The sequence below is a fragment of the Aquarana catesbeiana genome, linkage group LG07, assembly GCF_042186555.1.
Source record: "Aquarana catesbeiana isolate 2022-GZ linkage group LG07, ASM4218655v1, whole genome shotgun sequence".
In the NCBI taxonomy this organism is placed as follows: Eukaryota; Metazoa; Chordata; class Amphibia; order Anura; family Ranidae; genus Aquarana; species Aquarana catesbeiana.
Genome location: NC_133330.1, coordinates 16,559,257 through 16,582,310, shown reverse-complemented (window position 1 = coordinate 16,582,310; position 23,054 = coordinate 16,559,257). Strand labels below are relative to the sequence as shown.

The window sequence follows — 23,054 nt, the reverse complement described above, 5'->3', positions numbered from 1 at the left end:
AGGGGGCATCTAGGAACCCTGAACTACCAAGTTTGAAGTTTGGGGGACCTATGGCTGCAAATGGGCACAGTGAGGCTGCAAATGGGCATTGTTGACCCTCTTTTCCACTTACAGTAGCTGCGCAATTCTCATCCTAGACTTATACTCGAGTCAATAAGTTTTCCCAGTTTTTTGTGGTAAAATTAGGTGCCTCGGCTTATATTCGGGTCGGCTTATACTCGAGTATATACGGTAATTTGAAATAGAATGGTTTAGGTCAGCCTTTCCCAACCAGGGTTCTGTGGAATCCGAGGGTTCCTCCAGAGGCTGTTAGGGGTTCTTTGAGCGATGAGCATCTTCTGCTTCTCAAATCAGTTACCATTCATTCACAATGATCTTTTTAGCTATCTGCAGGAAAGGCGGTGGAATCTTCCCAATGACCACAATGTAAGTAGCATTTTTCTAATTGACCGTCATGTAGGCAGGTACAGTTAGCCTTCCCTAGAAAGATAAATGAAGAGAGGGCGCACCAGCCTTGGGCATTATTCCAAGTAAATTTTGTATAAAAAAGATAAAAACGACTCACTTCCAACCTGAAGGCTAACTGCACCTAGGAAGGCGAGTCTCTTAGGGAAATTGAACCCTTGGGGGCTTCCATACAGTGTCTTGAGAGAAGAAGTGGTCTGATTGGACACTGAATTCTTGAGAGACTTCCGCAACCATTTTGAGTGAGGGAACCTTTTAATTAAGGGAATCCATGTCACTTTTGGTGAACTTCTAGTGCCGCACGTGAGAGAGAGTGAAAAGCGTAGGGAAAGGTTCTTGAGGAGTAGGAACAATATCAGGGAAGGCTCCTGAGTTATTGCCAATCCTCTGGTGTTTCGGAATGGAGACGTGGAGCTGGGGTGAGGTGCTACCTCATCCCGGATACCTCTTCTTAGGAAACGCTGGTAACACAGCCGGCAAATGCAATAGTGTACAATGTTCCACCACTCAAAACCGAAATACTTCCATATATCTGTGTCAAAGACCGTTTGCCTGTTTGTGCTGTATTTTAACAAGGACCCATATAAAAGAACTTTGCCTTATCTGAAGTGTGTGGCTTGCCTACATAGTGTTTTTTAACACTTTAGTTAAGCTATGCTGTAGAAAAGTTTCAGAAGCACAGTGCTACAAAGTAGCAGTAACAGTACTGCCACAGACAGGTACACAACCATCATTAAGCCATAAGCAATGGCCCCAAAACTAAAATACCATTCCCCACCGACACCGGGTTTCCTGAGGCTTAATGGGAATTTCACTTTGTAATGCTCTTCTTTTCTGCAGTGGTAACTTGTGAGTGGCACGGCTGAAATTGAATAATCTCTTAAACAAATTAGAGCAAAACAGTTTTTTTATGACAAAATAAAAATATAATTTATTAAATAGAAAACAAAATATTTAGCTCTTTGAAGATAATTTGATTTTAGGAAAATCTTGGATCTTTTGGGTGTAATAAATTGTTGGAATCTTTCAGAGGGAAGCAAGTAAGACACAATCTTTATATTAGATTAGATTTGGTTAGATTGGCACATTTATCTCAAACATACATTTTTCCAGTTTAAAAGGTGTCTAAAGCAGGATTAAAAACTAAGATAAAAAACTTAAACTCTATCAGTGGTTCACATCTTGTACATTTCACTTGAGGAGTTGCTTAGATAAAGCTGGAAATAGGAGCTATTACTGAGTTAACTGTTTGTGGAGACGAGGGGCATAGTAGCGTTGACTGTCTTATTTTAGGAGGACCCGAAGGGGGTGCCAGAAGTAGCTGTGTGCTTTGGGGTTCTTTGGCCAGATCATGAACGTTTTTGGGCAAATCCTTCTCCTGGTCAGTAAATATGGAGACATTATAATCTTGTGAGCAAAAATCACCAGAACCACCACATCCTTCTTCTCATCCAGTAGCCTTTGATGGTATATTAAGAAGGCATGGCAGAGGACACCAGTACTAAATTCTTCACAGTCAAGAATGAAAACTGTTCTCTTGCTTTTATATATGGCATCATAAAGGTTCTCGATGCTCGATTTTCCAGCTAGCCAATCTCTATCTTCCAAGCATAAGTTGAAACTGCCCATTTCATGACATCCCAACTGCACCAGAAGCTCATGGTAGACCCAGTCAGTTATGGCATCATCCTTTGTATTAAACACAAAGAAGGCATCATACTCCTCCATTGACTGTCTGGTAGCTTTGAATAAGGTCTGATGGATGCCAAAACCACCTGACTCAGGTACCACGAAAAAAGCTTCAAGGTTAGGGTAACCACCAACCAGGCAATCACCAGAAGAAAAAAAAGTTTGACCATACAAGTCTTGATACGAGTGCGGGTTCATAGAGAGTAGCAGCTTACCTCTCATACTGTCCGGTGAATCGCATCTCATTTTGGTGGCAAGGCCGGACACTGAGATCTTTGTCTCCATCAGGAAATTTGTGAACCAACTAGTGTGACAGGTAGTCAAATCGGTTTTTCTGCACGTGTAAGTATTGTAAAGTTTGGGGGAGCTTCTTTGGGAAACTATTCACGTCTATGGCTTGAATCCGGTTTCCACCTAGGTACAAGGACTTGAGCTCCAGATACGATTCAAAAAAGAAAATTCTTTGTTTACAGATGTAATTTTGTTAGGTTTCAGATTTAAGTAGGTGAGTTTGCTTCTGATGGTGGTCATTATTATTATTTTATCATACAGGATTTATATAGCGTCAACAGTTTACGTAGCGCTTTACAACTTGAGGGTAGACAGTACAAATGCAATACACTTTAATACAGTAGGAATCAGAGGGCCCTGCTCATTAGAGCTTACAATCTAAGAGGGAAGGTCAATAGATACAAGAAGTAATAACTGTGGACGATGTACTGATTGAGAAGATAAATGTACAGTTGTTAGGTGGGGGCCAGATAGGCTTCTCTGAAGAGATGAGTTTTCAGGGATCGTCTGAAAGTGGATAAAGTAGGAGAAAATCGGACAGATTGAGGTAGAGCATTCCAGAGGATGGGAGAGGCTCTGGAGAAGTCCTGAAGGCGAGCATGGGATGAGGTGACAAGGGAGTTTGAGAGCAGGAGGTCTTGGGAGGAGCGAAGAGAACGATTAGGTTGGTATTTTGAGACTAGGTTAGAGATGTAGCTGGGGGCCAGGTTGTGGATGGCTTTGTAAGTTATAGTTAGTATCTTGAATTTAATTTGGTGGCTGAGTGGCAGCCAATGGAGGGATTGGCAGAGGGGTATAGCAAACGCTGAGCGGTTTGTGAGGTGGATGAGTCTGGCAGCAGCGTTCATGATGGACTGAAGTGGGGATAGCCTATTTAGAGGTAAGTCAATGAGGAGGGAGTTGCAGTAGTCGAGGCGGGAGATGACCAGGGAGTGGATTAGAAGCTTTGTGGTGACATTGGTTAGGAAGGGGCGTATTTTGGAGATGTTGGAGGTTGAGGGGCAAATTTTGGATAGTGATAGAATGTGGGGCCGAAAGGTTAGCTCAGAGTCCAGGATTACACCTAGGACCTTGGCATGGGGAGATGGGTTGATAGATGAGCCATTGATATTGACAGAGAAATCAGGGGAAGTGGCACCTGAGGGAGGAAATATCATGAACTTGGTTTTGGATAGGTTGAGTTTGAGGAAGTGATGTGACATCCGGGCTGATATGTCTGCTAGTAAGTTGGTAATGCGTGAGGAGACAGATGGAGAGAGCTGGGGGGTGGAGAGATAGATTTGGGTGTCATCAGCATAGAGATGATATTTAAAGCCGTGGGAGGCAATCAACTGACCCAGGGAGGTGGTGTAGATTGAGAAAAGGAGAGGTCCAAAAACAGAACCTTGGGGGACCCCAACGGAGAAAGGAAGAGGAGAGGAGGAAGTAGAGTTGTAAGTGACACTGAAGGAGCGGTGGGATAGGTAGGATGAGAACCAGTGAAGAGTACAGTCACAGAGACCAAAGGAGTGGAGTTTATTGAGGAGGAGGGGGTGGTCCACTGTGTCAAAGGCAGCAGAGAGATCCAGGAGAAGTAGTACAGAATAGTGTCCACTGGTTTTAGCCGTTAGTAGGTCATTTGAGAGTTTAAGGAGAGCAGTTTCCGTGGAGTGTTGAGGGCGAAATCCAGACTGAAGGGGATCAAGAAGTTTATTCATGGTCAGATGGTCACTTAGTCAGTTGTAGACCAGTCTTTCAAGAAGTTTGGAGGAGAAGGCGAGTAAGGAGATGGGAAGGTCATGTTGCTATTAAGAGATTTCAGGGAGTTATGCCTGAGATCCAGGTGGGTAAGATTGACTAGCCGGGGCGATCTTCTCCCAGTGGAAGGAATACAGATTATTGTGAGAGAGGATGAGAGTGACTATTCCAACACATTACTTGGGATGACCACTAGGCTATTGTAGCTGATGTTCAGTAACTTCAGACCGGTAAAGTTAGTAAACAGAGTAATGTATGTCTATCATATTGCCACACATTCATCAACTCGTTATGCCTGAAAAAAAGTCTCTCCAGTGAGGGGTTCTTAAGCTCTTCTGTTATACGCAAGCCAATCATGTTGTTGTTCAGGTTCAGTTCAATCAGACTGGTGAGATTCTCAAGGAAATTGAGCCCGTGGTTTACACCTCTTAGCATGAACTGATACTCATTATGGGCCAGATTTAATATCCTGAGGTTTGGTAGTTCTCTAAAAGCCAAGTAATAGTACAAGTCAAATCTGTTGTACAAGAGATCCAAATGTTGTAGAGACTTCAGGTGCCCAAACTGATTACCAGACAGACGTTGGTTGATGTAGTAGTTGTATCTAATGCCCAGGCTTTTGATGTCTTTCATTCCCGCAAAGTTATCTGAGTGGAGAGCCATCAGATTATTAAATGATAAGTCAACTGACCAGTTATAATGCCAGCAGTTTGGACTTTCTTTTGTAGTATCCCTTTTATTTTATGTTTGTGTCATGTTGAAGGTCCACCCAGCCATCAACATAATCTCCTTGTTGACTGAGAAAGGAAGTTGAGAAATAATCCTTTTTTTTTTTCGCAGCTTTGTTGAAAAGAGATTAAATTTCCCGCCAAATCAACTTTGTGAATGTTCTTGTTTAACAAAAGCATGCTCAGGTTGGTCTGTAGGATAAAGTTTGTTCTGAGGTAAATTTCCTTCTTCTTTGGCAATGTGAGCAGAGATTGAATGCTGATGGAATCTAGAATGTTGAAGAAGTGCCCACTTAGGGAGATCTTCTTGGGAGACCTCATGGCAGTGGCACTGGGGTTTATAACCAATTTCTCATACATTCTATTTGGTTGAAAGGTAAAATCTAAGTCAAGGGTTCGCACCTTTTGTTAACTTTGAGGAAAAAAACTCTTTCTCTCTTTCTCTAAATCTAACAAATTATCAGATTAAATCCAAATGGGTCAAGCTGCTCAACTTTTCAAACAGAGAATTGTTCATGGTGGGAAGTGAGTTTCCTCTGAGGTTGAGTTCGGAGACGTTGGTGAAGCAGTCAAAAGCTCCAGGCCCAAGCTGTAAGGCACTGTTGTTTTGGCAGGGATTGCAAAACACAAGTCCTTTCTTGTATTAAGAGAGGTATGGACTCCAGAGAGAGATATAATCCCCCCCCCCCCCCGTACAAATCATTAGTAAGGCCTCATCTGGAATATGCAGTTCAGTTTTTGGCTCCAGTTCTCAAAAAGGATATCGGGGAACTGGAGAAAGTGCAGAGAAGGGCAACCAAACTGATAAGAGGCATGGAGGAGCTCAGCTATGAGGAAAGATTAGAGGAACTGAATCTTTTCCCTCTTGAGAAGAGGAGATTAAGGGGGGATTTAATCACCATGTACAAATACATAAGGGGTCCATATAGTGAACTTGGTGTTGAGTTATTCACTTTAAGGTCTTTACAGAGGACAAGGGGGCACTCTTAACATCTAGAGGAAAAAAAATGTAATCTCCAAATATGGAAAGGTTTCTTCACAGTAAGAGCTGTGAAAATGTGGAATAGACTCCCTCCAGAGGTGGTTCTGGCCAGCTCAGTAGATTGCTAAAAAAAAAAGGCCTGGATTCTTTCCTAGGTGTACATATTAAAACTTGATACTAAACTTTAAAAGGTAAAGTTGATCCAGGAAATATCCGATTGCCTCTCGGGGGGGATCAGGAAGGAATTGTTTCCCCTGCTGGAGAAAATTGGATCATGCTTTGCCGGGGTTTTTTTCGCCTTCCTCTGGATCAACTGTGGTTATAGGATATTGTATGTGGGATTGTATGGTTGTTTTTTTATTTTTATTTTTTTATTGGTTGAACTAGATGGACTTGTGTCAACCTGACTAACTATGTAAGTGTGTACCTAACTAGTGTTAATGTGTGTGTGTTATGTGCTGCTTTTTACTAAAGGTCTATTTGCTCCTTCTCTGTTCTTTGTAGGGAGAAGAAACAAAGAGATCTTTCCCTTTTATACAGAGCCCTGTGTTGTTTGTCAACCCCGGGGTCTGGGCTGTGATTGGACACTGCGAATCAGCAGGTCCCAGCCACGAGCCGGGACCTGCTGACAAAATCAACCACAATGTCTGGTCACAGAGGGGTCAGCTGTGGGTACGTCGCTGTTCCTTTACGAGCCGCCCGCCCACAATGTACTGCGGACCTACAGTGTTAATGCACGCTGACACCTGCATTAAGGTAAAAAATGTTTCCGGTCTTGCTGTGCCCCCCTCCCCCTCTAAACACTTACCTTCCCCCCTGGATGGATCCAGCGCTGTGCCTGACTGCAGTCCTCTCTCCCTATTCACATAGGATCTGACTGGCAGCAGCGGGAGCCATTGGCTCCTGCTGCTGTCAGTCAAATTCAGTGAGGAGGGGGCCATCCTGTGTGAGTGTGTGTGTCAATAGGCATACACAGCCCAGCTTGGAATCAAGCCCACACATCTCACAATACCAAGGCTTGCTATGGGGGGCCGACACAGAAGAGGAGGAGCCTAGGCAGTCAATTGGGGACCCCAGAAGAGGAGGATCGGGGCTGCTCTGTGCCATACCATGGCACAGAGCAAGTAAGAATAACATGTTTGTTATTTTAGGGGGAAAAAGAGCCCATAAAGCCACTTTATTTCAAGAGCACCGTTTACCATTCAGCATTTTGGGAAGTTATCATTTCTAATTAAAATAATAACTTTTCTAAACGCAGAAGTAAAATATTTTTAATTAGAAGAAGGAAGTTTCTCAAACTTTCCCATTTCCCTTCATGTTTTTGGAAAGTGACGTCGGTGTTGACTCATTCCATGGCGATTGGATTGAAGTGATTGTAAAGTCTCGTTTTTTTTTTTTCTCTAAAATTATCAAACATGTTATACTTACCTGCTCTGTTGCAGTGATTTTGCCTCTTCGGCTGTCCTGGCCCCTCCCTCCTGTTGAGTGCCCCCCCACAGCAAGCAGCTTGCAATGGGGGCACCCGAGCCGAGCTGAAGCTCCATGTGTCCATTCAGACATGGAGCTGCAGTTCGGCTCCGCCCACTCTCTCTCTAGATTGGCTAACTGAGTTTGATCGACAGCAGTGGGAGCCAATGGCGCCGCTGCTGTGTCTCAGCCGATCAAGAGGGAGAGTCCCGGATGGCCGAGACACTCGAGGACAGAGATGGGGCTCCGATACGTATTGGGGGGACGGGGGCTGCTGCACACAGAAGGCTTTTTATTCTAATGCATAGAATGCATTAAGATAGAAAACCTGACTTCACAACTTCTTTAACCACTTCAGCCCCGGACCATTTGGCTGGCAAAAGACCAGAGCGCTTTTTGGGATTCGGCACTGCGTTGCTTTAACTGACAATTGCGCGATCGTGCGACATTGCTCCCAAACAAAGTTGAAGTCCTTTTTTTCCCACAAATAGAGCTTTCTTTTGGTAGTATTTGATCACCTCTGCGGTTTTTATTTTTTGTGCTATAAACAAAAAAATAGCGACAATTCTGAAAAAAAAACGCATTATTTTTTACTTTTTGCTATAATAAATATCCCCCAAAAATATATAAAAAAAATGTTTTCTCCTCAGTTTAGGCCGATATGTATTCTTCTACATATTTTTGGTAAAAAAAAATCGCAATAAGCGTTTATTGATTGGTTTGTGCAAAAGTTATAGCGTCTACAAAATAGGGGATAGTTTTATGGTATTTTTATAAATAATTTTTTTTTACTAGTAACAGCGGCGATCAACGATTTTTATTGTGACTGCGACGTTATGGTGGACAGATCGGACACTTTTGGCGCTATTTTGGGACCATTCACATTTATACATCGATCAGTGCGATTAAAAATTCATTGATTATTGTGTAAATGTGACTGGCAGGGAAGGGGTTAACCACTAGGGGGCAGTGAAGGGGTTAAGTGTGTCCTAGGGAGTGATTCTAACTGTGGGGGGGAGGGGCTACGTGTGACACGACACTGATCACCGCTCCTGATTACAGGGATCAGTGATCAGGGTCCTGTCACTAGGCAGAACGGGGAGATGCTTGTTTATATCAGCATTTCCCCGTTTCTTCCTCTCTGTGAGACGATCGCAGGTATCCTCGCAGACATCGAGTCTGCGGGACCCGCGATCCGACTCATGGAGCACACGGCGGGTGGGCGCCGCCCGCAAGCTGGCTCTTAAAGGGCAACGTACAGGTACGTGATTCTGCCTGTACGTGCCCTTCTGCCGCAGTATATCTGCGTTAGCCGGTCGGCAAGCGGTTAAGATGACCGATTTACCCGGTGCCGGGGTATGCTCCCGACACTCATTAGAGATGAGTAAGCAGCTTGGGCAAGCTGTGAAAAGTCTTCAATATCACAGAACAAGTCCAGTATAATGTGGCTAACTAATACTAGTTATACTATAACCTGGTTAAAGTATATGTAATATACACTATATTACCAAAAGTATTGGGACGCCTGCCTTTACACACACATGAACGTTAATGACATCCCAGTCTTAGTCCGTAGGGTTCAATATTGAGTTGGCTCCGCCCTTTGCAGCTATAACAGCTTCAACTCTTCTGGGAAGGCCGTCCACAAGGTTTAGGAGTGTGTCTATGGGAATGTTTGACCATTCTTCCAGAAGTGTATTTGTGAGGTCAGGCATGGATGTTGGACGAGAAGGCCTGGCCTCGAAGTCTCCGCTCTAATTCATCCCACAGGTGTTGGGGTCAGGACTCTGTGCAGGCCAGTCAAGTTCCTCCATCCCAAACTCGCTCATCCTTGTCTTTATGGACCTTGCTTTATGCCAGGGGTCAGGTCACAATCACGACCCCTGTGACCCCCTGTATGAACACCCCTGGGTACTGAACAGTTCATGCAGCACCACCTGCATGACCTTGCTGCACCACTCACTGTTCTCCTAACAGCCGATCCTGCAGTTCAGTATGTTAGGCTGTCATTGTGATAATGTGTACCCAATCAGATAGCTTGGAACTGCAGCCAATCAGAAAATTCTGATACCGTCATGTGGTAATGACAGACCTTTCCTAATTGGCTGCAGTTCCAGGGTTTCTGATAGGTTCCATGGCATAAAGATAGTGGAGTGCAAGACCAGCTGCTGTGTAAGGTATGTGAGGGGAGCTCCTGGTTTAAATGGCCAAATGTGAAGGGGAGAATTCTGATGTAAAGGGAGACCCCTGATGTTCAGTAGGAGGCTGTTGATGTAAAGAGGGACTCTGATGTTAAAGGGGGACTTCTGATGTAAAAGACTCTTGATGTTAATTAGGGGGCTCATGATGTGAAAGAGGGTTCCTGATGCTAAAGTATGGAGCTCCTGATGTTAAGGATGTTAAGGGGGGACTCCTGATGTGAAATAGGGGTGCTGTTGCATGAAAATCTGACTTCCTGATAAATTTAATTTTAGGTTTTAATTATCATGATGATAATATAATGGATGTGGAGGCCTTTTGGTGGGCATTTCATTCTTGAACCCAGGCAGCACAATGTCTTGGGCCAGCCCCGATCAGTGGTGTACCCCAAGGTTCAGTGTTGGGACCCCTACTTTTTAATATATTGTGACAGTAGGAGATGCTGTCACAGCAAAATTGGTAGTTTGGGGGACACAGGGTTTGCACATTTGCTCGGTGCAAGACTGCAGAGCATAGATGTGGACTGGAGAATACTCACATTTCGCAGCTTTCTCCAGGTTTTGGTACTCCGGCATGGGGCTCTGTAGTTTGGAGATTCCATAGTGTCTTGGGTGGGACGGGATCTCCAACCCTGTGTCCAGATTTTGCAGATGACCAGCAGGGTGTGTGCTCAGGTGAGCTCTTACGATGAGGGTATGGGAAGACCTCATGGCTCCCAGTTGGAAACTACTCCACACCAAGAGAGATGGGAGGTCTCCAGGAGTCAGAGGGGCTGCAGGAGGCGGCCAGAACATGTGTGACTGCAAGAGGCAGTGCAACGGCCTGAGGACTAAGGCCAGAGCGGAGCTGTGGGCGCCAAAGTGAAGCCGTCCACATTGAAGAATCCTGTTGTCTGGGTGACCATGATGAACTGTTTTCATATAACCGGGTTTAGTAACACTTTATGGAAACTTGGCCAAGAATCCCCAGGCAGAATGTCCTGACAGGGTGGCTGAGTCAGCCCTTAAAATATGGCAGAGCCATGCCAGCAGGGGAGTCGGGTGGAAGATGGAGTGCTGAGGAGACTGTTGGTGGCCTAGGAGGGACCCCTGGGTCTGAGGGCCTCTGCCTCCAGGCTGGGCTCGGGCTGGTTCGGGAAGATCTTGACAGCAGTGGAGTTTGAAAGGAATCTTGCCTGAGGAGCAGCAGGAAGCAAGGAGGACAGTGTGAGTATGTGAGCGCACCCGGAGATTCACAAGGTGAGAGACTGCCACATGTAGCAAGCTTTCAGGCGGACAGCGCTGTACTTAACCCTTCCCATCCCTTGCCCTGGGAGATCTTTGGGGCAGCCAGGTGGGCTGGTGGATAAGCAGCCAGGAGGGCTGGTAGTTCCTGCTGGCAGTAGAGCTGGGAGCAGTTTCTACGGAGGAGTTGTAGATACTCCTGAATGCAGCTTACACTAGACATGTGCAATTCGTGTAGTTTCGAATTCGTTTTTTAATTTGACAAATTCGTTAATTCCGAAATTTATGAATTTCTGAATTTTTCCATTTCTGCCATTTTGAATTTCCGAAATTTCAAATTTCCGAATTTTGAATTCTCGGAAATTCTACATTTCAGAAATTTTGAATTTCCGAAATTCAGAATTTGGAAATTCGAAATTTCGGAAATTGGAAAATTCTAAATTTTAGAAATTGGAAATTTCGGAAATTGGGAAATGTCAGAAATTGGAAAATTTCGGGAAATTGGAAAATTGCAAAATTCGAAATTTCAGAAATTCGAAATTTCAGAAATTCGTAAGTTCGGAAATTCAAAATTTCGGAAATTCGAAATTAGGAAATTCAAAATGTCAGAAATTTGAAAATTTAAAAATGTGAAAATTTACAAATCCGAAAATAAGAATGAAAATCTGAAATTTCAAAAGAATGAAAATCCTAAAATTGGAAAACCCGAAAATCTGAAATAACTAACTAATAATAACTATTAAATTATAGGTATTGGAATTTCCTTTTAAATTTAGCGGTTAGTTAATGCAATGAGTACGAATTTATCTGAAGTTACGAATCATCTGAAATAACGAATGCGGTATCTAAACTAATGGAACGTAACGATCTAATAATAATAAATAACAATAACAGTAATAAAACCTTTTTATAATTATTTATTATTAATTTGTTCCATTCCATTTGTTTAGATGTGGCATTCGTTATTTCGGAAATTTCGTAACTTCAGATATATTTGTATTCGTTACGTTCAATTTAATAGCTTGTTATTATTAGCTAGTTATTATTTCGAATTTTTCAGATTTTCTCGTTTTTTCAGATTTTCGAATGCTCAAATTTTCAAATTTCCGAATTTTCGAATTCGGAATTTCGGAAATTCGAAATCCGAAAATTTGGATATTTGAAACTCGAAAATTCGTAAATTTGAAAATTTGAAAATTCGGAAATTCCGAAATTTGTAAATTTGAAAATTTGAAAATTCGTAAATTCGAAATTCGTAAATTTGAAAATTCGGAAATTTGAAAATCCGAATTTTCGAATTTCCGAAAAAAGCAAAAAAAGAGTGAAACGAAAACAAACACATTTTTTGCCAGTGCACATGTCTAGCTTACACCACACCATGCTATTTTCCTAAAGGCTAAAAAATTGTTCTAAACAGGGGAATTGGCGCTGTCCTAGTATGTATGTATGAGTGATAGTTCTTCTAAAGTGTACAAAACGAAGTATTAGCTTATAAACAAAAGTGTCATAAATATCAAAAGAAAATTAATGTGCAACAAAAAATATTAGATTATGAGTGAATCACCTGTGAGATGCAATAGGAAGAAAGTGCAAAGCATTCTAAACTGCATATGAAATCGCATATACAAAAATTATATAAATCATAAATATCAATATCTTAAAGGTGATCCCTCTATATCAAAGTGCTTAGGGAACCAAATCCGATAAAATTAATATATTTGATGATCCGCATAGACAATAAATTCATATAGAGTGAAAACCTGAAAAGGTTAAAAAATTAAAAGTGTAGAAAAACCTCTGTAAGTGTGCAAACACAGTTCAATGAAGGCGATCAAAGTAAAACACTTCAAAAGTGTATAAACACAAAAAATGGATAAAAAACAATCAATAATTGAATACTTTGGAAAAAAAGAGAAATTTTCAAAAACAGTTCTAAAAGTGTGTCCCACTGGTGAAGGAGAAAAATAGTCACAGCTTTCAACCGTTGGTGTTCCGACCTTCACTGCACCCCCACTCGTGTGTGCACTTACCGGACTGCCTAACCCCTGCAGGGGTAATAGGCAAATGCAGACAGTCCTGCGATGGCAACAATGGAAAGCGGTCCTCCGTTCAAGGGTGCTATATCCTCCTCTGGCGTGTAGTCAATCCCAGTGATAGGTATCCGTGTGAAGTGAAAACAGAAAACACTTCATAGCGTGAATCCATAAAAGATGGGAATTTTATTGAAAATCCATAAAAATAAATATAAAAATACAATCCATAATTTGGGACTCGAAAACAAAACTGAAAATACTGTGTAGATAGCCGGCTAACAGCCGAAGGGCAGCGTGGTGAGGCGTGCGTTCCACCGCCCGACAGCTGAAAGCGGAACTAACACAAGCTGGAAGAGAGCGGTGCTGACGTGTGCGTATCAACGAGGCCACGCCTTACGCGTTTCGTCATCAAGACGTCATCTGAGGCGCGGCCATCTTGGTGCTCCACACGTCTAAATAGGGAAACGGAGGTGCCATTCTAGCCAATCGGATGCTTGAGAGCCGCCCCTTTGTCTCCCCATACGAAACCATCCAAATTGCTGGTCTGGCGCCATCATGTGATAGAAATATATAATGGTTTTTGGGCGCCTCCGTTTAACAAAGAAAGATGTAACATGAAAATAATAAGAGTAAGTCTGAGGTGTTGCCACCTCATATCAGATGCATTTGATATTACATATCCCAACATTGTGTGACTCCAAATACAAAAGGGGAACAATACACAGATAAGTGAGGGAATTAGAGTATAAATAAAAGTGATATTGAGAACGTGTTAAGATGATATTGTGTTAATATATTATAATGTTGTAAAAAATAGAATGGGGGGCCTCAAAAAAATCCTATTAATATGTATAAACAAATCAAAAGGGTGTAATATGCCAAAAAGATTTTTGGTTGGGGGCCGCAATAAAAATGCATGTAGAAATATACATCTATTACTGTAAATCCACAAAAAATACATAAAGATACATATATAATTTAGGCCTACATAGAAAATATCTCAATTCATAATCAAGGCCTATGGAATAAAAAATATTTTAAAAAAGGGGGTCAAAAAATCTACATCCATAAAATTAATGGCCTAGTATACTAATCTGTGATATTAATTGGATTCATAATAAAATCTATGTAAAGAATTGGGAGGAGAAAACAACCTAATCCCTAGTAGGAGTAGATCAAGGGCTTATATATTAATTCATATTAATAGATTCATAATACATATATGATAAAGGCCTACATAGAAGATGCCTCAATTCATAATCAAGGCCTGTGGAATATTAAAAATATATTTAAAAAATATTTTAAAAAGGGGATCAAAAAATCTACATACATAAAATTAATTAAAGGCCTTTATTCTAATCTATGGTGCTAATTGGATTCATAATGACCAACTCTATGTAAAGAAATGGGAGGAAAAAAATGGGAGGAAAAAAAATGGGAGGAAAAAACAACATAATCACTAGTGTGAGTAAATCAAGGGCCTATATTAATTCATTTGGAGGGGTACAGTATGGGCCATATAAAGTGCAGAGACTCACGTACTACTAAAAATAGTGGAATTGTAGATGAGAATGTCTACCCCAGGGATCGATCACAAAGTGGTGGATAGAAAACTTATACAGAAAATGAACAAGACTGGTCAAAAAAAGGGGAAACCCTTAAAAATTGGACAAGAAACAGTTAAGATCTATCTCTACATTCAAACCCCTGGGGACAAGGCAATCTAAACGATGTATCCACCTTGTTTCGTTTTGTGATATCAGTATCCTCCCAGAGTTCCCAGATTTGGAAGACGATCAAGGACATTGGTAAAAGGAAAGAGGTAGTAATAAGACCTGCTGATAAGGGAGGTGGTCTCGTGATCTTGAAAAAAGAGGAATATGAAGAGGAAATGAGGAACCTACTGGGAGTTGAAAACACCTATAAAAAATTAAAAAGCAACCCCAAATCCCAATACCTAAGAAGTCTAAAAAGATTGGTGAAAAAAGGTGGTGATATGGGCATTTTGAACAAAAAAGAAGCTAGGTACCTGGTTCCGGACGCCACAAAAACTCCTGTCATATATTATCTGCCCAAAATACATAAGCGGTTGGATAAACCACCGGGTAGACCTATTATTAATGGATTGGATTCTCTGTTTTCGAGACTAGGAGAATACATTGATCAATTCCTAAAACCATTAGTAACAAAGGGCAAATCTTACCTCAGGGATAGCACTCAGCTCATTAACGAATTGAGAACGGTCACTGGAATTGAACACTGTCTTCTGGCAACAATTGATGTTAATTCTTTGTATACCAGTATCACACAGAAGGATGGTCTAAGAGAGGTTGAGAAAGCCCTATATGAGGGTTCGGACCTCAAACATGAACAAATACAATTTATCCTGGAAGGTCTGGAACTTGCAATGGGGAGTAACTACTTCTGGTACCAAAAAGATTTTTATGTACAGAAAAAGGGGGTTGCTATGGGCGCCAAGTATGCGCCGAGTGTGGCGAATTTATTTATGGATTTATTTGAAGAACGCTACATTTATAACAGCAGGAGTCCCGAGATAAAGTTTTACCGACGGTATATTGACGATATAATTATCGTGTGGCAAGGGGACTCCGACTCCTTTGGGAGGTTCTTGGATGATCTCAATAGAAATGTATACGGGATCTCTTTCACTGGTAAGATAGATTGTGACTCGATTGAATACTTAGACCTACAGATTTTCAAACAGGGGGGAGAGTTGGCAACAAGAACTTTTTTCAAATCTACTGATCGCAATGGGTATATACCCACCTCGAGCTGCCACCACCCAAAATGGAAAAAGAATATACCCAAGGGGCAGCTCTTGAGAATACGGAGGAACTGCGATAATATTGAAGATTACCGAAAGCAGACGGACACCCTGATCAAGAAATTTACAGACAAGGGGTATGATCCAGAGGTCCTGGCTAACATAAGAAATGAGATACAGGAATGTGACCGGAATTCCCTGCTAACAGCAGGTAACAGGAAGAGAAGATCTCCAGTAGATGTCTCCTTTGTTACAGGGTTTAATAAACAGTACAGATCTATCGAGCACATTGTAAGGAAGTATTGGCCGATCCTAAAATCTGATAGAACTCTTGGAAATTTGCTGACAAAAAAACCCAGGTTTATATATAGGAGGGCACCTACCCTCAGAAACCACCTGGTCCATAATGTTATTGATCCCCCCAAGAACGTGAAATTGTTCTCTGATATGAAGGGATTTTATAGATGTCAAAAATGTTTGGCCTGCCGTGTCAGTAAAAGACAACCCAAAAAAAGAACATCGTTTAAGTCCAGGAGTGGCAAGGAATATGAGATTAGGGAATTGGTCACTTGCAATACCACCCACGTAACCTATATTATTGAATGCCCCTGCCGGCTGCAATATGTGGGCAGGACTACTAGACCCCTTTGTGTACGGATTAGGGAACACATTAATAACATTAAAAAAGGGTTCCCCAAACACAACCTCTCCAGACACTTCGATGAATTTCACCACAGGGACCCGTCAGGCCTCATCTTTTATGGGATAGATACCATAAAAAATCACTGGAGGGGGGGTAGTAAGAGGATACTGATATCACAAAACGAAACGAGGTGGATACATCGTTTAGATTGCCTTGTCCCCAGGGGTTTGAATGTAGAGATAGATCTTAACTGTTTCTTGTCCAATTTTTAAGGGTTTCCCCTTTTTTTGACCAGTCTTGTTCATTTTCTGTATAAGTTTTCTATCCACCACTTTGTGATCGATCCCTGGGGTAGACATTCTCATCTACAATTCCACTATTTTTAGTAGTACGTGAGTCTCTGCACTTTATATGGCCCATACTGTACCCCTCCAAATGAATTAATATAGGCCCTTGATTTACTCACACTAGTGATTATGTTGTTTTTTCCTCCCATTTTTTTTCCTCCCATTTTTTTCCTCCCATTTCTTTACATAGAGTTGGTCATTATGAATCCAATTAGCACCATAGATTAGAATAAAGGCCTTTAATTAATTTTATGTATGTAGATTTTTTGATCCCCTTTTTAAAATATTTTTTAAATATATTTTTAATATTCCACAGGCCTTGATTATGAATTGAGGCATCTTCTATGTAGGCCTTTATCATATATGTATTATGAATCTATTAATATGAATTAATATATAAGCCCTTGATCTACTCCTACTAGGGATTAGGTTGTTTTCTCCTCCCAATTCTTTACATAGATTTTATTATGAATCCAATTAATATCACAGATTAGTATACTAGGCCATTAATTTTATGGATGTAGATTTTTTGACCCCCTCTTTTAAAATATTTTTTATTCCATAGGCCTTGATTATGAATTGAGATATTTTCTATGTAGGCCTAAATTATATATGTATCTTTATGTATTTTTTGTGGATTTACAGTAATAGATGTATATTTCTACATGCATTTTTATTGCGGCCCCCAACCAAAAATCTTTTTGGCATATTACACCCTTTTGATTTGTTTATACATATTAATAGGATTTTTTTGAGGCCCCCCATTCTATTTTTTACAACATTATAATATATTAACACAATATCATCTTAACACGTTCTCAATATCACTTTTATTTATACTCTAATTCCCTCACTTATCTGTGTATTGTTCCCCTTTTGTATTTGGAGTCACACAATGTTGGGATATGTAATATCAAATGCATCTGATATGAGGTGGCAACACCTCAGACTTACTCTTATTATTTTCATGTTACATCTTTCTTTGTTAAACGGAGGCGCCCAAAAACCATTATATATTTCTATCACATGATGGCGCCAGACCAGCAATTTGGATGGTTTCGTATGGGGAGACAAAGGGGCGGCTCTCAAGCATCCGATTGGCTAGAATGGCACCTCCGTTTCCCTATTTAGACGTGTGGAGCACCAAGATGGCCGCGCCTCAGATGACGTCTTGATGACGAAACGCGTAAGGCGTGGCCTCGTTGATACGCACACGTCAGCACCGCTCTCTTCCAGCTTGTGTTAGTTCCGCTTTCAGCTGTCGGGCGGTGGAACGCACGCCTCACCACGCTGCCCTTCGGCTGTTAGCCGGCTATCTACACAGTATTTTCAGTTTTGTTTTCGAGTCCCAAATTATGGATTGTATTTTTATATTTATTTTTATGGATTTTCAATAAAATTCCCATCTTTTATGGATTCACGCTATGAAGTGTTTTCTGTTTTCACTTCACACGGATACCTATCACTGGGATTGACTACACGCCAGAGGAGGATATAGCACCCTTGAACGGAGGACCGCTTTCCATTGTTGCCATCGCAGGACTGTCTGCATTTGCCTATTACCCCTGCAGGGGTTAGGCAGTCCGGTAAGTGCACACACGAGTGGGGGTGCAGTGAAGGTCGGAACACCAACGGTTGAAAGCTGTGACTATTTTTCTCCTTCACCAGTGGGACACACTTTTAGAACTGTTTTTGAAAATTTCTCTTTTTTTCCAAAGTATTCAATTATTGATTGTTTTTTATCCATTTTTTGTGTTTATACACTTTTGAAGTGTTTTACTTTGATCGCCTTCATTGAACTGTGTTTGCACACTTACAGAGGTTTTTCTACACTTTTAATTTTTTAACCTTTTCAGGTTTTCACTCTATATGAATTTATTGTCTATGCGGATCATCAAATATATTAATTTTATCGGATTTGGTTCCCTAAGCACTTTGATATAGAGGGATCACCTTTAAGATATTGATATTTATGATTTATATAATTTTTGTATATGCGATTTCATATGCACTTTAGAATGCTTTGCACTTTCTTCCTATTGCATCTCACAGGTGATTCATTCATAATCTAATATTTTTTGTTGCACATTAATTTTCTTTTGATATTTATGACACTTTTGTTTATAAGCTAATACTTCGTTTTGTACACTTTAGAAGAACTATCACTCATACATACATACATACTAGGACAGCGCCAATTCCCCTGTTTAGAACAATTTTTTAGCTTGGATTTCACTTCGGTGATTTTCACTTTAAAAGGGGGGCAGCAGTCCCGTTTTATTTATTTCCTAAGCGCGGAACTTCTGTCACTCACTTATTTTCCTAAAGGCGACTGAGAATTTCTAGTCCTCAATGGGGCTTTTGCTTTTTGATCACAGAGAAAATTGAGTACTGTCCGTCTCTGTCACAATTGCACTAATACGGCTACAACAAATCAAGCTTTTTGATCACCAAAGACTATTGGAGGCCAGGAGGGAGAACAGTCCAGGATTTTTGTACATAGGGAAGAACTTGTCCGCATCTACCGTTTTTAGTCAAGTTGAGCATCCCATAACCTCTTTAACCCATCCAAGTTATCACCCCTAATAAAATGACAAAAACAAAACAAGCTCAAAGACTGTTTCTTGTGCCTGGATGCGAGAGGAAAATACTTGTTGCCTGTGCAAGAATAGGGGAACTATTCACCAGCAGCTCCTACGGGGGGGGGGTAGTGTTACACTTGGTGCAGCATAAATTTCTTGGGAATGGAGACCACACAGGGTTCTCCCTGAACCCATGGCAGTGATGGATTCATGCCTCATCCTTAGTTATAGCAATACATTTATATTGGTCTTCGAGCTGCCATTCTCCATGTATGGAAGTGGAGGTGGATATACATAAGGGCTGAGCAGGACGGTGAAGTATTTGGTTGGTGTATAAATTTACCCATTTCAATATTCAGTCATAAGGCATACGTTGTATGATCTATCTTTGTGTGTGAAATGATTCATCAACGAATCTGTTAAAACCATGTTAGCCAGTTTGGTAAGGGCAGACTGAAAGATGGCGAATGAAAATTTCCATCTAATCAAATATTAATTTGCACATATTGGACTAGAATCAAGGTTCAGTTCAGTTCAGACCGTTGCTGTTTTTGTATGATTGTGAGATGAACATGAAGTTTAGAACTCCCGAGTATTTACACCAACCCAAACCAGATCTGCACACAAAAACCACCAGCCAATCAACACAGCTAGCTAAATGGGGTGCCTGCTGCCATCTGCTATCTATTAATGTGGGGATTGGGTGACCGTCATCTCCTTGCTGAAGCAAACATACAGCTAGAGGTTTCTGAGCTTGACCTTCATTCTAGTCACTCTACATCAGCCTTTCTCAACCTTTTAACCCGAGAGGAACCCCAAAAATAATTTTCAGGTCTCGAGGAACCCTCACTAAAACCAATTTATCAGGGGTCAATGGGAACAATGCCCCTTATACTGGTGGCCAATAGGAGGAATGTCCCACATAAAGTGGTGCTCAGAATGCCACCCTTAAAGACAGCAAAGATATTTGGTTTCACGCTGCTGGCTTTGCTAAGTGATGCTGAACCTTGAACTCTGTAGGCACCATCAAAAAGGTGGTTCATCAGCTACAGCTCAAAGAACCCCTACCAACCTCTGGAACGGAACCCTGGTTGAGAATAGCTGCTCTACATATTTGGCACATACTTCTTGAACCAGACCACATTTGGTCCTGCAGGTGTTCCATGATATGCAATGACTACATACAAGCTCTGCAGGTAGAGGAGGCATTATGGCTGATACTATATATCTCTATCAATACATGAAGCTGAGAGGAGAACTCACCATTCTTTCCAAATCAGCTGCCATCACGATGGTGCGTAGATCAGAAATGGAGCTGTTGGTTCCACACTCTGAAATTCTCTTTTCAGTTCTACAAGCTATTTGTGTTGTGTCCAAATCATACTTTTATACTCTATATTACTCATAATTCCACTCAATGACAGGTGACTTCATCAGTTCTGCGTTATTGGCTCAACAAGGCAAAGCGTGGAAACGTATACAGTGCTGTAGTTCTTACCGAAGGTGAGAGAAATTGGGTTGTTATAAGTTATTACATAATGACTTGGCAATATCACCTTAAAACTAAACTCCAGGAAGGTTTAAAACACCAAACTTTGCAGCTATGTATTATTTTTTTTCAAATATTAACTATTTTTAAATTAACTAGTATAAGTAGCTTTGTAGTACAGGTAGTGCTATACCCCCGTAGGAGTTGCTAAATAGATGCCCGGATCCCTTTTCCCAGTAGTTTCCTTGCAGCCAGGCACACAATTCCGATCATTCTTCAAACTCATTAACCAGTCTGGGGGTGTGCTTTTCTTGATGCTCTAAAAAGGACTAGTGGGTACTGGTGGGATACTTCAGTAACCCTTAGTAACAATTTGAGGACACTGAACTCTCTAGAACTCTGAGCCAAGTCATTACACAGGCTGTTGATGGACTGAGCTTTGTAGTAACACTTTGAGGAGATTAATCTTTTTTCCTTGGACATCCACGCAAAGTCCTTTCACTAAGCATTAAATAGACTGAGCTCTTCAGGACACCAGACACAATGTCCCCTTAGATTTACTTCTCAGTTGTGCCTTGGGGGACTGTAGCCACGCCCCACCCGGATGAAAATGTGGGGCAGGCATGCAATGTCACTTTGGTCACTGGTTCCTGTGTGGGGACTTACCTTGGCACATGGCTTATTATGTTGAGTTAGCCAAAGAGTGCTATGCAGGTCTAGGACTGCAGTGTTCCAGGAGTGGAGCCTTGTCCCTGCAGACCCCTTCTGGGGTATGAACTTAATAGAGGTTTAAGCCAGGGTAGGTCTGATCCTTTGTATCCAGCCCGGAGTTTGAAGACATCTATTTCATTCCCTACCCTTGCATGTGCAGTCTGCGCTGTGAGAGAGAATAGACTGCTCATACAAGGGTAGGGCACAAAACCAGGGAGGGGGCATCTGTCGGCCTATTTGACCTTCTGGTATCAGGGAATCTCAGATGTTTGGGCCCATTGTATCATTTCCAGGAAGGACATGCCCCTCCACTGTCTTGACATGATACACTCTCTGGGAGTCTATTTCTTAATTACAGCCTCTTTAGGCAATCAGATTACCTCTTTGTCTATCAAAAGGTTCCCCAGGTAGGCTCCCTCCTTTTTGCTTCACCATTGCTAGGTGGATCAGACAAGACATCATATGAGCCTCTGGTATAAAAATAGGGTTCCTCCCTTCCCTGTTAAGTTGCCCTCTAGCAGGTCCATTAATACTTTCTGGACTTTTCAGCATCGGTCTTCTGTTTCTTAGATTTGCAAGGCTGCCACCTGGTTTTCTGTTCACATGCAAGTTCTACCAGGTAGATGTTCAGGCCGCCTCTGATGCCAGTTTAAGGTGCTACAATCTGTTCTCTGAGTCTGTCAAGCCTTTTTGACTTGTTTCTTACATGGTATTGTTGGTGTTTGTTTGCTGTGTTCCCTACCCTTTAGTTGGAGTGCTTTTGGATGTCCCATGGTCTAAGGACCAATCCTGTGCCCTGTACTGTACGACTTAGAAGATAAGTTTTCTGAATTACCAATAAGTCCTTTCCTTGGAGTACATTTCAGGACACAGGTTGCCCCCTTCCGCTCTTTATGATCTCCCTTTGGCCTGCTACCAAATGGAAGATTGCTTGGGAGGTGGGATGGGGTTGGGTGTTATGTAGGGGTTGTCCCAGCAGCTCCTATTTTCTTTTTTTTACCAAAAAGTAGTTGGTGCTTGGAGTAAATGTCCAGCATAGGTAGTGAGCTAGTTAAAGTATGTGGGCCATTACCTTGTAAAATACCCCCTTCAGTTTAAAGTAGAAATGAAGGGCAAAATATTTGTGTATCGTCTGTTTTAACGAATTTATGGGAATTGAACCCTTAAGGATTTTATACAGTTGAGAGGAGAAGTGGTCTGATTGGGCACTGAACTCGCAAGAGACTTCAGCAGCCATTTGGAGTGAGGGGAACCCAATTCACTTTGGTGCTGATTGTGAAGGAGAGTGAAAAGTGTAGGGAAACGGTTCTTGAGGAGAAGGGACAATTTCAGGGCAGGCTCTGAGACGTGGAGCTGATATGAGGTGCTGCTACTTCCCAGATTCCTCTTCCTAAAGTGTTACTAAACCCACAACAGTAAAATCAGTCTGTATATGCAGTAAAGCATGATTGTTATACTCACTGTGGAACCAAAGGAGTTAATCCACTGCATTGTGTAAAAAAGCTGTTTGATCCTGTCTTTGTAAGAAACCATGAATCAGACTGAGACAGAAGTACAGTTGAATCACACTTGTTTAATAATAATAAAAAAAAAAGGTAAACAGAGTAAACTTAGTCAAAACATATCCAGAGTTCAGGAACCGGGATAGATAGTCAGACAAGCCAAAATATGAGGGAGCCAGAG

The 23,054-nt window shown here is 41.5% G+C and overlaps 1 pseudogene; it reads right to left on the bottom strand.

Moving 5' to 3' along the window:
* Window positions 1–1,698: 1,698 nt before the first annotated feature.
* LOC141102842 (toll-like receptor 7) lies at window positions 1,699–21,336 on the bottom strand (annotated as a pseudogene).
* Between the last annotated feature and the right edge of the window lie 1,718 nt (window positions 21,337–23,054).